Source organism: Miniopterus natalensis, chromosome 6, assembly GCF_054644295.1.
Source record: "Miniopterus natalensis isolate mMinNat1 chromosome 6, mMinNat1.hap1, whole genome shotgun sequence".
NCBI classification, from domain to species: domain Eukaryota; kingdom Metazoa; phylum Chordata; class Mammalia; order Chiroptera; family Miniopteridae; genus Miniopterus; species Miniopterus natalensis.
In genome coordinates, this window is record NC_142086.1 from 74,555,981 (window position 1) to 74,571,957 (window position 15,977).

The 15,977-nt window shown below is 35.6% G+C and overlaps 1 long non-coding RNA gene across 6 annotated transcripts in view; it reads right to left on the minus strand.

Annotated features, from left to right (window-relative positions):
- LOC148092950 (uncharacterized) overlaps positions 1-15,977 on the minus strand; it is a 213,575-nt gene that overhangs the window by 78,138 nt on the left and 119,460 nt on the right. For 2 of the 6 annotated variants that reach the window (XR_015714686.1, XR_015714682.1), the window contains exon 2: positions 11,940-12,009. The exons of 3 other annotated variants lie outside the window; for them this stretch is intronic. This is a non-coding gene — a long non-coding RNA (uncharacterized LOC148092950). Of the gene's footprint in view, positions 1-11,939; positions 12,010-12,959; positions 13,029-15,977 lie in introns of those variants that run through there. One more of the 6 variants, XR_015714683.1, reaches the window with a different exon arrangement.

Here is a 15,977-nt window from a genome sequence, read left to right on the forward strand (position 1 = left end):
ACTGGAAATGAGCATCCATGAAATCTCAAGTTTTGAAACTTTCACGTTTAGAAACCAAAACTGTCTTAAAAGTTTAATTTGAATCCATAATATGGAATAATGCTTGAGGTGGCACCTAAGAGAAGATGCACTAAATTAATTTATTCTTTAAATTAATATTTGTTGAATGAATAAATTGTATGATTATTTTCTTAATACTAAATCAAATTCTCATTAATTCTGATTAGTTTTAATTCAGGCTCAAAGATGAACAGAATATAATACCTAAACATATTACAAATTGTCTATTCACAACATTTAATTTCCAGATGGAAAAAAAATGTCCTGAGGGAGTAAAGCAATTTCTCCTATATTTATTTCAAACTAAATTAGAGTAGGACCCAGGTTATTAACATTTATTAATCAGCATTAAGTACAATGGGTAATTTTACATGTAAGCTTGCCTGGAGCACAGTACCCAGATTTTGGTCAAACATTATACTGGATGTTTCTGTAAGTGTTTTTGGATGAGATTTACATTTAAACTGGTAAGTAAGGCAGTTTGCCCTCCATAATGTGGGTGAGCTTCATCTAACTAGTTGATGGCATGAATAGAACAAAAGGCTGACATACCCAAGAAAGAGGGAATTCTTGAGAAGACTCCTTTCAAAATTCATCTGTAACACTGGCTCTTCGTGGTTCTATGACAGACTGTCTTTGCATTCACATTGCCACTCTTTCCCGTGTCTCCAGCCTGCTAGCCCATCAGATTTTGACTCTCCAAGTCTCCACAATCATGTGAGTCAATTCCATATGATAAATCTTTATATATACATATATATGTGTGTGTGTAATTAATTTTCATACATATTATATTTGTTGTTATTAAAGAAGCCCAGAGAGATATACTAAGACACTTGTATTTTTAGGCTAAAATGGAGAAAATAGGTCCTAAAAATCTGAAAATAATTTGTCTAAAGTTAGGGTCCTCAGAATAGAATCAAGGTCTTTTAACTGTTGATACAAGTAAATGAGGTGTGAAGGTGTACTAGAAAGAAGCCAAGACTTAAACACCAGTTTAGTTCTGATGTTGGGATCCAGCCTCATTTTTGCCATTAGATTATGAACTTCCTGGAAATATTTTAAACATTGTGTGATCCAAAGGTCTTACATGCTTCCTGGCACACACTAGATACACAACAAATGTGTGAGGAATGAATGAATGAATGAATGAATGAATGAATGAATGAATGAATGAATGAATTCCCTGTGTAACCATGGACAATTTCACTTCAACCTTCTAAGATTCAATTTCTCCAAAGATTAGATGATTTCAAATTTCCGTAAGTCTGTAATTGGACCTCATCACTGAGGTATTTCTTTCTTTAAAGTTCAGTGGCTCATCTTGAATATTATTATGATGTTAAAATTATTTTCTAAATTAAATATAAAGCAATTTTATTGTTAACAAATTTGACTATGCCTTCTAAATTTAGGATTTATATTTCTGTCATTAACATTAAATACTTAATGACTCATTTTTATGCTCATAATTATAAACTAATATTGAATAAATTCACGTGTGAGTTGAAGGAATATTTTTCTTATTCATCGTAGTAATGTTTCAAGATAGTTTTATTAAAGATTATGAAGATAAGTTTTAAATCAATGTAGTATAAAAACTATACTTAGTTTCAATATTAGGAAACTCTAGTTTCAATTTCTGGTCAAGAATCATCATGAAAATCAGGTTGAGTAACAGATTCATATCAAACATTTTAATATCCCTCATTCTTGGAGCAAGATATTCAATATCCTTTATAGATGACTCTTTCAAAATATGTTTTGACAGTAAGATATTAAACCTAACCTCGGAACAATGTTCTCTAAGGCCTTTTTCAACTGAAAAATTTTATGAGGCTATGATTATCTAACTAAGCTATGAAGATTCAATTGCTTAAGAGTAATAGCAATTCTATTCATCTTAAGTCTACATAGAAAAAAAAGTTTAAATTAAAGTCTTTATAAAAGTTATAGTAATATATTGCTGATATTGAAGTCATGTAATGGTAACTTCAAGTGTTCAGAACCTACAAAAGGCCCTTTAGAAGGTGAAATATTCCTAACAAATATTGTAAGAGTAAATTATTTCAGGTACTTAGAGCCTATTTATCTTTATTTTAAATGTAATTAAATAAATTTGGCTATCTGATTCCCCAGTCCTTAAATAAATTAGAAGAAAAAAATAGGAATAAAAAGAGGGCTATGAGAGGTAGATATGTACAATGAGCAGTGAAATCAGACATTTTGACAGTAAATGAGGAAACTAAACACAATCCATTCAACTGTCCTCAGAGTCACACTATACTACAGCTCAGTTACCTAATTGATGTTCATAATTATGATGTACAGACATAAGTGTGACTATATTATATAAGTGATATAGTATATTTCCTTTTATAAATGTTTCCATCAAATATGGTTAAAATAGAAGCGTGTTTTGCTTAAAAAGCTTAACTTTCAGTTACTTCAGAAATTCCCTTTGTAGAATCTAATCCTCCAAGGAGGCATTTACCTAGAAAAATATATTTTATATGTAACAAAGCCTTTGAAAGTTCACCCCTTGAGAATTTTAAAGGCCAAGGACTATCATATAATTCAGAAGAATGTTGAGTTGGGTATTGTTCCAGCCTGTGTTGAATTACTAAGTGAAGGTTATAAATTTTATACAGCCACATGACCCTCCAGTGCTAAGAAAAGGTTAACTTTTATCATCAGAAGTAATTTCTTAGCTTTTTTCCCCACTGAGAACTCAATAAATTATTGTTAAACATACAAATATGCAACCCTATTGAAGTTCCATGTGGATATAACATTGGGCCACTGAAGGCTAGCTATGAATAATTTTGGTTAGCAAGGATTCCTACTGTTTAAAATAATTCAGAAGTGTATCTTGATAATAGTAGGAGCTACAGACAAAACACAGAGCACTAACAAAAATTCCGAAGTATTTCCAGTGCTCCTGTGCACACTTAGAGTCTCCTCCTCTACTGCAGCTCCTGCCAAGCATCCTGAGTGACTTGATAATCTCATAGATTGGCCATTACTAACCATTCAGTGCCTACACTTCCTCAGTCCTTGGAGCTTCTCCTCTACCTAAATCATTCAAATTCATTACCACTTTTTCAAATGTTCCCACCACTACATTATTTTAAATGTCAGTACATTATCTGACCCACTAACATCTCCAATTTCTCAATATCCATTAACCACCCTCCTCTTGTCACTTTCCAATTCATCCACCTTCTATTTCCTTGTACCCTGAAGCTCTGCTCTGCAGGAAAAAGTTCTCCAACTGGACAGACTAATAGCATTATTAATTCATTATCTCCAGCCTTAACTGGGCGTTCAAATAGCTGTAGTAGTGTTTCCCTAATAAGCTTATTTTCCCAGTGTATAAGTTCCCCATTACTACCTCAAAAGAAATACAAAATCCGTGAATCAATTGGGGATTGTCTCATGTAGGCGAGACCTAGTTGGAGCAGCTCACCTGTGGCAACTCTGCTCCACAGGTCTCTCATCTCCCTTCTAGAACCAGCGAGCCATCCCAGACATGCTCTTATGGAAGCAGTAGCAAAACAAGAAATCAAGCATCAATATGCAAGGCCTTTTGGGATCTAAGCTCACAACTCGTATATAATCACAGAAACTTCATACAGTCATATCCAGAGTCAGAAGGTAGATATTTTATCTTCCCCTTCTGTGGGAATAAATGCAAAGTTACATGACAAAGAATGTGGATACAGGAAGCAGTGAGGAATCTGAGACATTAATTCAATCTACTATAACTACTGTAATTACTATTTCCTAACTTCTTCAAGCTCCTAGAACCACCATCCCATGACAGCTCCATCTTCCTACAGACATGTTATCTCACTTCATTGAAAAAATAGTAACTATTTAAGAGCAAAATCTTTCTTGATTTTCCTAATTAAATATGCAGAACCATCTGCCTTGCCATTCATCTATTCTTTTACTCTCCTGCTTTAATTGAGGAATCATCTTTTCTAGTCCCATGTGCTTTGGAGCTCTCTCATCTCACCTACTCATGGACTTTGTTCAATTATCTTCTCTGTCTCATCTAACATTTTCTTCTTCCCTTTGGCATTCCACCACCCATACCATTCTTTATTTTTCTTCATAGCTAATTACCCTGAGAGAAATGTCTAAATATATTGACTCTACATCTTCATCTCTGTTATTTATATGAGGATGACTTGGGTTTAAATAATAATGAAAGGTATGGTCTCACTATCAGAAAGTCCAAAATAGGGGAGGATGGTTGTTCTATGCATGACATAGGCTACAACTTAATATCTCTGAAATTCACTGAGTTCTTCCTTCCTCTGTGTATTGTCTTTGACCTTGGCAGATTTCCTTCTTGGTTATGATAGAGCTTCCAGCATCAACTAGGAAAACATGCTTCCTTATTTATTTCCATCAGGAAAGATGGAGGGCCTCTCTTACAACCAAATGGTAAAAGTTCTTCTCTTCAGTTTTATTGGACAAATAAGGTCAGAGGCCCAACCTTGGACCATTAACAGTCACCAAACGATTGCTATACATTGATTGACTTAAGTCTGGATTCCTAAACTATTAGAGATAAGTAAGGAACATGGGATTACCACAATTTGTTTTGAATAATTTTACCTGGAGCTGAGGACAGAGTCAGCATCTCTTGAGTTGTATAGGATGTTGGGGGTGGCAAAAGAACATGGAACAAAATCAAGGGCAAAAAGGTGAGGATGCTGGTTTGGCAACTGACACTGTCCACAGTACATTCACTCTTGGTTTCTTTTAAAAAATATACCTTTATTGATTTCAGAGAGAGGAAAGGAGAGGGAGAAAGAGAGATAGAAACATCAATGATGAGCGAGTCATTGATTGGCTGCCTCCTGCATGCCTCCAGCTGGGGGACCAAGCCCGCAACCTGCAACCTGGGCATGTGCCCTGACCGGGAATTGATCCCCGATCACCTGGATCCTAGGTCGACACTCAACCGCTGAGCCACACCCGGCTGGGCCACTCCTGGTTTCTGACCACACTCCTCTCGCATTCTTCCTTCTAAGGTCCACTTTCCAAATCCGAACACCCTTAACTTGTGGGTTCTTTCTATAATTCTCAGCAGCGCTTGGCATAGTTAACACTATATCATTATCCTGAGTCGATTCTTACAGTTTATGTGAAAGTCTATTAGTTTTACTTCCATCCTCTGGTTACTTCTTTTCAATTTCCTTAGTTATCTCTTCCTTACCACAAAGGCTGTAATTCTCCAAACTAGATTTTGGAGAGTCTAAATTTTCAAACTAGAGCTGTTCCCTAGATTTTGACCACATAGGTATATAATCTGTCATTATTTATCATCCAGTTCTCCTACTTGAAGTTCCAGAAAGGCAGAACCGGGTCTATTTAAGAAACTGCTGCATTGCTGATGTTTGGCAGAATCTTTATACATAACAGACACTGAACAAATATTTGTAGAATAACTGAATAAAAATAACCAGTTTAGAAAATATTTTTACTTAATAATATAAAGATGACATTACTGTAATGTTTTTAATCTCAGACTTCCACTTCTGGCTATGATGGAGTAGCTTGAAGCAAACTAACACTTCTACTACACAGCTAGATATAAAAGAAACAACAAAATATGTTTGAAAAAGGAAACCTTTGAAGAGAACCAGCCTGTGGGAGGCCAAGACTAGAGAGAGAAGAGAATCTCAAGAGAGGTGAACTGACATTCTTTGAGCAACTTTTTCCCTTCAATCACTTGCCAATTTTAGGCATAGGACAAGAGGCTAAGAAACCAAGCAGAGAAACAGCAGTTAAGTCAGGGAATTCAGTAAACATTTGGAAAATGTCACAGAAGTAAAGAGATATTTGGGGGGTTTCCTCCTGAAACCAAGCAATTCTCCAATTGTCCAACACCAACCGGTATCCAACAATTCATTTATCTCTGACAGTAACTCTTTGGAGTTAACTCAGAACCCACAGGTTAAGGGTTTAGTCCCACAACACTGGTCACACTTCAGATGCCAGCCACAAATGAGGTTCCCAGGCTACTCATGTTCCTGCTCAGCTGACTACGAATTCATGGCCTCTCAGAGCTTCACCTCAGGTTCAATAATTCACTACAATGACCCCTAGAACTCAGGAAAACACTTAACTTACATTTACTGGTTTATTATAAAGGATAAAACTTAGAAATTGCCAAATGGAATATTGGCATAGTTCAAGGCATGGGGGGAGGGGAACAGAGTTGCCATGCTCTCTTCAGGTGTGCCACCCTCCTAGCACCTCAAAGTGTTCACCAACCCAGAAACTCTCTGAACCCCATTGTTTAGGGGTCATTCATGATATATACTCTCAAATTACTTTCCTTACTTTTCCATAGTTTTGGAGATGCAACTTTTGGGAGTGAACCTGAAAATTTTCACCCATTGGATTTATGTAGTAATACCATGTAGTAATACCATCAGCACACACATGATGTCTAGGACCTTCAAGAAAACACATGATCATACCAAAGTGAATAGAGTCACATATGTCCACAGAAGATATTAGTAACGTATTAAAATATTTACTAAAGTCCAAAAATGCAAATTCTCCAGCAGATTAAACATAAATGGATTTGTAAATTTGGGAGGATCACAAGGAGTAATTCATCTCCAAAACTGAGATCTTAGTAGCTTTAAGAAAATTGTTTTGAATAGTATCTGAGAATCTAAAATTACAAATGAAAAGATGGGGCCCAAAAACAGAATAATAAAGCATACTGAAACATTTGTTTATGAAATAAAAGCATCAATGTCCATATCCAGAAAAGGTAAATGTCTTAGATAGAATATAATAAACATCCTATAGGTGAACTCACAAAAAAGTAAAGAAAATCCTAATGAATCAACAGGAAACAACTCCCTGGGAAATTAGCCATCACTGGCCTGGGTTCAAACTTACAGCACTGATGTTGTCAGTAAAATTTAACTAGCAGAGGGTCTACCACAAAATTCATTTTAAGGCCAATGATACTTCTAGAGCTCCAGACAGACACAAATGCAAATCCTTTAAGGAGAGACAGTCCCTTACAGGTGACAAGTACCGCTATCTATCAAGTTCTACTTAAAATGAGCACATCTTCAGCCTCCACCATCAAGGACGACAAAAACATGAAGTATCTTTGGGAGCAATGTGCCACCCGGAGGAGCTGTTCTTTCAGTTACCGTTTCTCTGTGGTCACCTCAAGTGAGAAAGTTGTTTTTGTTGATGTTACTTTCAATTCTCAGTTGCACTCACTATTCGTTTTTCTCACTGTTCAGACAAAATATTTCCATATGTCTTTTTTCTACATAACCACACCCTCAAGTCTTAAGGCTGTGATGTAGAAGACAGGAATATGGAAAGACGTAGAAATGTGGTCTTTTCCAGTCCAGGCTTACTCAATGATCTTCCAGCTAGGCCTGTATTTAACTAATAGGGGTAAAGGTTAAGCAGTCACATATTTCCAGAGGAAAATAGTCTATAAATAGCTCTTGGCAATTTATAACAGAACATTTCTTTGTGGTTGTGTCACAGAATTAGTACAGATTCAGTGTAACCTCCCGTACTTTATGCAAATATAAGTAAAATGATAACGAATTAGGTGTCTCAGGGTCCTGAAGGAAGGCAGAAATCTGAAATTTTTTTCTCAGTCATCAGGAGGGTAAATTGCTTCCCACATAGTTTAAGGTTGAAGTGTATTTTACGTATTCAATTTCCTCAAACATCAGAAATCCCTATATGGAATTCTATTACCAAAATAACTGATTTTCTGACTGACAATTTGGCATTCTCATACAAAGACAATTTTACTGACTGAAGTTTTTCTTAAAGAAAGTATATGGAAAATCTCTGGGTGGTCATCTGCTCTACAAATAACAAATACAGTTGCCAGAGAATAGCAGCCCTGGTTGTCGCCTGAAGCAAGAAAGCTGTGTAGCTAACTGCCAGAGCTTGTGGGCTCTCTGCGCTGAAGTCCCCTCTTCGCCTCATGGGTGAGTGTTCTTTACCTCATGATTCTAAAGGTCACCCCAAAGACATTCCAGAATATACCAAAAGGCAAGTTCAGGGAAAGTTCCGTTTCCTTTAGCGCCTTCCCTGGAGCGAATGAGTCTGTTTACAGAACAGCCAGCCACCTTAGTATATTTCAAAGGTATGAGGGATAGGAATCCAAAATTTAAAATCAATCCTGTGAACAGAACTTTTATTTCAGCTTTTATTTTGTAGGGCACTCAAAAAAAATTATGAAGACTTCCTACACTAGTAAGTATGACAGAATTCTATACTTCAAATGACATGAGAGGAAATTATCAGATATAGCTAATGGGTAAAAAACCAGATGTCTAGATTTCTTGACACAGATATCAAAATTTACTTACTACTTGTGCAAACATTTACATCATACTATTTTCTGGATACAGTGCTGAGTGCTGAGGGAATCAAAAGTGAGGAAGACACTGTTGATGCTCCCAGGGAACTCAGATAATAACATCAAGAGGACATCGGGTGCCTCTGTTTCTGGATGACTGTGATGGGTTTTTCTCCTGGATTCGCTCCAGTTTCTGCGAGAAGTGCACTGCTTGGAAGAAGAATCATGCTTCATGTACTGTATCTTAGCTTGGAGCAAAATTGCTTCTGCAAAGTGTTGTTATTAAATTAGAAGTGCTCAGGATGGCTTGTGTTCCATATTTTTAAGTCACAGGAAAGAGACAAATGGTAACAAATAAAACTTCTGCAATGACTCCCCAATGCCAAAAGAGCTATTTGATTTGGTACCAAGAAATATATATATATATAAATAAATATATATCAGTCAATTCATTTCAGGCTGGGAAGTTGGAAGGATAATATCGAGACACTTATTACTCATTATGGCACTTATATGACCCCATCCATTTTACTACATCCAAGTGTAGCTATAGTTTTTTATGCTCAATAGATGAAATCTTTCAAATGCTTTTATTGTATTCCACAGACTTTCCATGGGTCAGGCCATAGTTCCAGAACTATGTCCTCATGACTCCTGACCAAGTCAAGTCCATAATGGTTCCACTCTGAGTGCCCACAGAATTCAGACTTATCATCCATTCAAACTTCAGTATAGTTGCCCTATGTGGTCCTCTAGTAGTCACAGTAGTCATAGTAACCTCTGTGAGAACAGAGGTGATATCCTTATATCTCCTCTGCACCTAGAATGGTCCTGAGAAAAAATAGATTATCATAAATGCTAATTGAATTTAATCCTTCAACAGAGTTTCTAAATTATACATAGTAAGGAGAAAAATCTTAAATCTTATCAGAAAAATAGTTTTCCAGGTTATATAATAACCCTAAGGGCAAGGACTTCCATTCATTATTTTTTCTTCTAAGCACCAAGCACGGTGCCAGACAGTAGAAATTTAATAAAAATTATTTGTTAGCTCATGGATACACAGTTAGTAGCAGAATAAAATGCTGATAAAGATGTGTAAATAAGTATCTAAAATCATTCTATATTTTCAAGGCAAATGATAGCCTCGGTTTGCTCAGCTAAGCAAATCTATGCCTGAGAAATTCTTGTACACTTTGTATGGTAGTCAACATCCACTATACAGGGGTGATTAGAAATAGTTTAATTAGCACATTGTTATCTTAAGTGTCACCACAATATTCACATATAATGGACAATAACATGCAGGATCTATGAGCCACAGTCTCTAGAATCACACCAGAGAAATTGAAATCTGCTCAAGAGATAGGTTTTCAGGAAATGTGGTAAATGAATATGTTAGCACCAACTATTAGTAGTATTTATTTTCAAAATGCTGAAAGAAAGAATAGGGGTGAGGTTGAGCAGAAAAAGGGAACTCTGATTTTGTTGGAAGTCTTCCATAGTGATTCAGTTTCACCAACAAAGCAAGCAAGTGATTACAGCTACCAGTGATTCACCCTTTACTGACTTAACTTGAATCTTTTCTATATTATGACATTGACATTATAAGAGCCACAGAAGACAAACCAATGCCTCCAACAAGCATTTTAATTTCATATTTAAATCTGTTCCAATCTCATAATCATGCTCCTACAAAATCCATGTTTAATGTGTTTTCATTAACATTTTATATTGTGGATTCTCTGATAGCACTTATCTGTTCTCTAAAAGTTAGAGTATCTACAGTTTATTCTTCTATCAGAATAATTAAAGAACTTAATATACTAGTAGTGCTTTAGAATGTCAGAAAATTTTTATTTCCAAACTTTTATACCCAGCACCGTTTCTTTTTCAGGGAAAGTATTACTCCTTACAAGGATGTTGGTGCACCATGAAGTAATTTGAGGAGGCATAGGTCATTGACACTCTGATAACAAACTGTTGGCCCTTTATGAAAAATTTTGCTTATCCTTAAGTAATGTCTAAAATAAAGATTCTTGATTGGACGAATGCCTCCCATATTGAAACACTGCCCAACTCCGCCGTTCAGGTTTTTCAGATTTCCATCCTTCAATGCATCCAGGATTAGCCAGAGGTATTGTTTACTCTGATTCAAATCGTGTCACTCCTCTGCTCAAAACCAGTAGCTTCCCATCTCACTCAGAAAGGGCCAAAGTCTTTATAATTTCCTGCCAAGACCATGGAATCTTGTTGCCCACTACTCCTTTCTAACCTCATCTCCTATTTCTCTCCCCCTTGCCTACTCCCCTCCATCATCTTGTTCCTTGAATATACTTACCCCACTCTTTGCACATACCATTCCTCTTCTGGAATGCTCTTTGCCCAGATATCTACAAATTTTCTCCCTCATTTTCTTTAGGCTGTGCTCAAATGACAGCTTATCCTGGTTACCATACAAACCAGCAACACCCCCTCCCTGCCAGCACTCTATTTCCCCTTCCCTGCTTTATTTTTCTCCATAGCACTTATTACTAAGTGATCCTATAATATAATATTTACATGCCTATTGTTTATCTTCCTCCCTCACTAAAACATAAGCTCCCCAAAGCAAAAACTTTTGGACTGTTTTGTTCACTACTATGCTGTCAGTATCAGTAAGTGTCTGGACATAGCTGGAACTCAATAAATATTTGTTGGATGAATAAAATCATTGTTATAAATAGAAACACTTACTAATGCTTAGGAAACTCTAACATGAAGATGTAGCATGACATTTCTCTCTGAAATTAGTTCCCTACAAATTCTATCTTTATTAAGGATAACCCGGTTAACTGTCATTAAAGAATTAAAACATTCTAATACAATAAAAAAGTACAAATGGAGGCAAACTTGTTATATGCCTAAATATTTAAGAGTCATTAAACAAGCTAAAAATGTTAACATATAATATGCTTTTCTACCTTGATAAATATGCCTCTTAATGGCAAAATCTTCATACTAGATTTTTAGAAAAATATTTTGAAATAATTACTTGAAAATTCAGTTCTATGTCTTCTTTTTGTTGTGTGTGTGTGTGTGTGTGTGTGAGAGAGAGAGAGAGAGAGAGAGAGAGAGAGAGATTAGTTTGTTTTGCTAAGAACTGAAAGTTTGAGGTGTGGACTTTTGTCCCTAATAGAATCAGATGCTGAGTACCTTTTCATGTTGGCCCAGCAGCCTTAGCTTTTATTCACTGTGCAAGGAAACTGGACTGGAAACTGATACCAAAAGTACCTTCAATGCAATCCAGCAGCTCTCAATGCTCTTCTGCCAAAATACACACTGTACAATAATTGACAGAAACCAATACGTAAGTGAAAAAGAGTAGGAGAGGTTTAATTCACAGGAGAGTGAATCTTAGTTCCCTTGAGAAATAAAATGGAGAGAACATGACTTTATCCCAAAGGACCAGATAATACGGGGGCAAAAACAAGATATAAAGATATAGCTAATTCACCCAACAATATAATTCCAGGACGACTTATAAATAAGGAAGATCAGTGTGCTGCAAGCTGTAGTTATAAATCCTGAAATAAATATAAAAAGTAGAACTCAAAATATCCACTTTGACAAGGAAGATAATAACGGAAATAATTTTATATCATTTACTTTGTGCCAGACATTGTTCTAAGTGCTTTTCATATGTGAACTCATTTAATTCTAAAAGCAACCACACGAGAAAGGCACTATCATTACCCTCAACTCAAGACAAGGAAAATGAACCACTTAAAGTGCAAGTCTCTTGCTCATGGTGGTGGAGTTGGAATTTGAATTCCGGCAGTGTGGCTCCAGAGTTCATGCTCCTAACTATTATTGCTCTATATTGCATTTGGCCTGAAAAATATAAACATAACTAAAATAATGATAGTCCCTTACTTGTAAAAAGTGATTTATGATACATAAAATGTCATCCTATACTCATTAATTTATTGCAGACTTACAACTGCTCTATGAGTTCTACATAGCCATGCTATTACTACATTACATGTAAGCACTTTTAAAGGCTTTGCTTTTTAGATAAGCAGAGGCAAGAAAAAATATTTCACATGTAGAGGAGAAAGAAAGGATGCATAGGATTGGGCAGAGCACTTACACGGCTCTCACCGCAACTGATAATTTTCAGAGCTAGTCCACTATAAACTCTCAACTAGAAAACAATTTTCTAACAAGTGTCTCACAAGTGTCTAACAAAGTGTCTTCCATGTTTCTCTAGTTTTGCAAGGACCCTCTCTTGTGACTAGAATAATTCTCCTGTTAAACAAAACATTTGTATTCTTAGTCTGAAGGAGGATTACTGGAAGCAGTGTATATAATTTACACTTTCGACCAAAATGGTGTTACTTGAAAAAAGGGAATATCTGCCTCTCAAATAAATTCAACTGTCTAACTTAGATTAGCCAAGGCTATTGAAGGTTTAATATGAGAATTTTCAAATTGAAAAAGTTATAAATGTCATTATTTAATAACAATAACTAACATTGATTCCATGCTTCCTCTTTGTCAGGATCTGTGCTGACTTTAAATGCATAATTTCATTCAATCCTCAGGACAATGTAAGATGAGAAACATTAGCTGTACCTATTTAAGAGATAAAGAAACCAAGTCTTACAGAAGTAATGTCACTGAGGTCACTTTTAGTACATATAATGGGCACTAAGATCCAAATCTCTCTGTCTAATAGGCCATGCTATCTTATTATCTGTTTAAAAATTATTTGAGGTTATTTGCTGTACAACCAAGTGGAAAAATAACTATAAAAGTTAAATACAAAGAATTTTTTAAATGAAAAGTGAGCTTTTGCAGTAACTAGAGGAAATGTGTATACGAAGTGAGCCACTTCTTATCCAGTTATATGTAGTTAAACCATGTGACATGGTCATTTTTTAGGTCACAAATAAATACTGTTAACTACATATAGTAACACATTAATAGGAGTGGCGTAAGAGGACCTGAGCTATAGGTCAAAGATGGCATTGTTAAGTTCAGCTGGGGATTATAAACTTCCATTAAAATGGCTAGAGTCTGGACCAAAGAAAATATTTCTGGTGTGGACTTTTGCTGCCTTTGGATTCATGTTCATTATCTTTTATGAAACAGCAAAATGAATTTGTGTTGGAAGACCTGTTCTTCCTTGGACAGAGTCTGGTGGGACAGTCCATCAAGATGCTTTGCTCTCTTCCCAGGGCAAGGGTGGTACATGATTCGAGCCAGACCACACATTTGAAAGCATTGAAGTTGATTTGTTCCTGTCCTCCAAAAGAGAAAGAAAAAAAGAAAGAAGAAAGAAAGGAAGAAAGAAAGAGAGAGAGAAAGAGAGAGGGAGGGAGGGAGGAAGGGGGGGAGAGAGGGGGAGGGAAAGAAAGAAAGAAAGAAAGAGAAAGAAAGAAAGGAAGGAAGGAAGGAAGGAAGGAAGGAAGGAAGGAAGGAAGGAAGGAAGGAAGGAAGGAAGGAAGGAAGGAAGGAAGGAAGGAAGGAAGGAAGGAAGGAAGGAAGGAAGGAAGAAAAAGAAAAAAGACAGAAAGAAAGAAAGAGAGAGAAACACTTTCTGCTGAAGTTACTCTAGTTCCTGACCTTTTGAAGTTTGGTTTTTAACCTCTCTTTCCATTGCTTAAACTCCCTCATAATCAGAACAATGTTACTTTTATGATTAATTAGAATCAGCTTAATTCTGGTTAATTCCATTAAATGCTGTTGGTTCAATTTAATTCTAGTTAACTCTGATAAACTAAAATCAATTTCTGTTGCTTGCAGCCAAAGAATCTTAAACAGGTTATTTTAGCAAGACAGAGCTTGTAGACTAAGGGTAATTGATCAGACTAAGGGAAATGGCAGGATGAAAATCAGGGTAAGAAAGAAAAGGTAGGTAGAAGAAGTCACAGGTAAAATTATGATACAAGCAGAGTTGTGATCCTTTGGAATAAACTAGTGGAAGACTTTATAGGTGGAAGTTATTATTGATGTTCTAGTTTTTGTGTTGGTTGTTGGGTTCTTGGGTGTTTATTTTATAATAGATAGATAAATAAGGACCTGACATAGATTGATGATGCAAATGTATCATGAAATAAGAATTGTGATTATCCTAATTTTGTGCACCTCAGGTTAAAATGTTTTTTGAAGAGGTAAATGTTTTAAAGAAAATTTTAAATTAGGAAACCACTGAAAATAGAAATATAATTTGCTACTCAATTGACCTCTCCAAGGACTTTTCAAGACAAATAATTGCAGCACCTAAACGAGAAAAACTTAAAAGGAGTTTATTCCAAAGGCTATTTGATAACATTTTATTATTTATTTATTTTTATTTTTTTAAATCCTCACCTGAGGATATTTTTTCCATTGCTTTTCAGAGCAAGTGAAAGAGAAAGAGAGAGAGAGAGAGAGAGAGAGAAAAGGGAGAGAAAGAAACATCAATGTGAGAGAGAAGGACATCGATGTGAGAGAGACACATCGATTGGTTGCCTCGCGCACATGCCCTGACTGGGACCGGGATCAAGCCTGCAACTGAGGTACATGCCCTTGACTGGAATCGAACCAGAGACCCTTCAGTCCAAGGGCTGACTCTTCAGCTACTGAGTCAAACCAGTTAGGGTTATTTGATAATATTTTAAATCATCATAATTTAGCAGTGGAAACCTGAAAAGACAAATATTGAATTAAATTAGAATCATTGAGTTTATTTTCTGATCTTTTTATTCTTCTAGGGCATGATCCATTAATTTAATAATAAAATACATTTTAGCAATCATTTCAAAGGGTCATCACCCCAAATCTCATGTTCTTCTCTTTATATAATTAGTCTTAAACATAGCGTCATCCTTACAGAAGCTTACCTTTCTATTTTATAAAAAATAGGTGATATGCAAATGACTCTGATGAAAAGAAACAGTGAAAAGTGAATGATCACTATCTGAGTAGACTCCAAGTCACAAAAAATGTGAAATGAAATGACAAAGGCAGCTAAAGGGCAGATTTCTGAAGAGGTTAACACTGTTGAGCATTCATTATAATTCCAATCAAGTTCTTGACTATAATTCTAAGGAAAAATACTCTAAAAATATATTGTATCAACTTGCACTGTTTAGCAAATATACAGGTATAATTTACAGAATACCTAGATCATAAATAGTATGAATAGTCAGTAGAAAAGAAATAATGTATAAAGATTCCAAATCCCAATATGTTTTGTACATATTTGTACATATCTCTATGTGATTACTATAGACCAATTAAATGTAAGCTATACATCAAAGACTTAGAAACACTGAATATTAGAGTTGGAAAGGATTTGTGTGCTTTTTTAGTCTGACTCCCTCATTTCCTTATTTTAAGACAATAATGTATAGGAAAACTCTCTGTGAACTCTGTAGCTTTCCTATTGTTTAAAAGATTGAAATTCTAACTTGCTATGTTACACAGCTAGTTAGTGGTCAGCCTCAAAATGAAATTGAGATTTCCTGAGAGCCTGATGCTCTTCTCACAAATATTAATTAAACAT